Below are 1,958 nucleotides of genomic sequence, written 5' to 3'. Positions count from 1 at the left end.
TGTCTCCACCTCAACACTTGTCATGAGACATGGAAATTTTTCCTCAATATGTTTTCTTAAGACTCCAAGCAGGACAAAAAATTACGATGCATTAAAATGGCATCAAAATGACTCCAAAATGATTTAGTCATTTCTCGATCAGTTATGATTCATTTTAACTCTGATCGATATTCCATGGGTCCAGTGAACATTTTTTTAAACTACGTTGTGGACAATTGTTCATAACAAATATTTTTTACAACCTTACATAATTTTAAGTTTTATAATCTTATTTCTTGGATTTTGACCTTGAGCTTTGCACATGAGTTGCTGATATTTTATTTTTCCAACCTTTTCTGTGCAAAATTAAAATCGAGCGGAGAATACCGAATTTTTTTAAAGCTGTACATACTTACATTACCAAAACCGCATTTTATTTGTTCTTTTGCTAATTCCAAATCTGAAATTGTCCAAAATTTTTCTCTCTTCTTTATATATTTCCGTGACATAATTCTTGACGCAATTACAAACAAGCGGCAAACAGTAATTAGAATAGTTGTAATAATAGTAAATGTTTCTAATTAGTTTCATGTTATTTTTTAATAAACATAAACGAAGAATATATTTAAATTACATATAATTATTGGATTCAACTATATATAAGATTTAGTCATTTCTCGATCAGTCATGATTCATTTGACTCTAATTCATGGGTTCAGTGAACATTATTTTTAACTATGATCGTTTAAATACAGATCGTTTAAATAATGTTAAAATTTAAATTTTCCATCTGGATTATTATTATATTATTTTACTTAGAGAACTTCTATTAAACGTAATTATAATTCACGTAAAGGAGGCACGGCAGTGTCGCTGCGCGTAGCTTAGCGCCGAGATACTACCAGTATTTCCAGATAGTTATCCTGAAAGTACAGAGAGTTCAAAAAGGATCATAAAAAAGATTTAGTTGTTACGTCATCAATTCAGAATTCATTTTCAGACACAAAAAGAATTCTTTTTCTGAACAATTCTGGAAAGAATTCGTTTTACATTTTAAAATGAACTTAGAATTGATGACATACGACTGAATACTTTCTGTGCTATCTGGGTATTAACCGCTGCTGCATGACAAACACATGTATTTGCAAGTATTTAGAAACTAGGCTAGAAAGTAGATTTTTTTTTTTTTCAATGTCACATTTACCCTGCATAGTAAATTTACTACAGAGTATTTGTGATTTTTATTTTAAATTTAAAAAAGGCATATTGATATAACTTTTGTTGCGCATATTATTATTAATTAAATAGGGTAGACCGGGGAGTAAAGGTCCCCGGGGAAAAAGGTCCACCCCTTGTATCTCGGTAATAAGGCATTCACTAGAAAATTTCGCCACACAGTTCGTCAACTAAGAGTGAGAATCTTATGTCACACAGTTCGTTATTGCCTAATAACCGTCAGGAAACTTGCACGGATGTGCCCATGTGTTTGAGAGCCAAAAGTAAGATATTAGCGCCGCAGTTATTTTGGTCTGAAGGGATCATTTTTGCACCTAGATAGATTAAATAAGTGTATTTATTAATCTTATTCTATTGTTTTAACAGTGTGATTATTAGAATTGTTATTTCTATTATAGTTTTTTAATAACAATGCCGCAAAGTTTACGTGACTTGTTGGGGTAAAAGTGCCATGGTTGCTCTATATTCGTTAATATTGATTCTATAACAAGTCGATAATCCTAAGTCGATAATCTTATCAGTTGAGTTGACCAATAGTCAACAGTACGAACGTTACCGATTACTTTCGATTATCGATTCATTGTAGAATTAGCATTAGTGGTGTTCGTTACGCAGAGAGACAGGTAAATTATTCAGAATGCGACTTTCATCTCCGATTTCGATGAAATTAGGCTTATTCGACGCGTCTATATTACTGTAATAATAATGACGAATGATTTTATCGCTTAATTATCTTTTTATAA

This window comes from Trachymyrmex cornetzi, unplaced genomic scaffold (assembly GCF_001594075.2).
Source record: "Trachymyrmex cornetzi isolate Tcor2-1 unplaced genomic scaffold, Tcor1.1 scaffold913, whole genome shotgun sequence".
Taxonomy (NCBI): domain Eukaryota; kingdom Metazoa; phylum Arthropoda; class Insecta; order Hymenoptera; family Formicidae; genus Trachymyrmex; species Trachymyrmex cornetzi.
The sequence above is the reverse complement of the archived record's forward strand: the minus strand, read 5'-3'. Positions refer to the sequence as shown.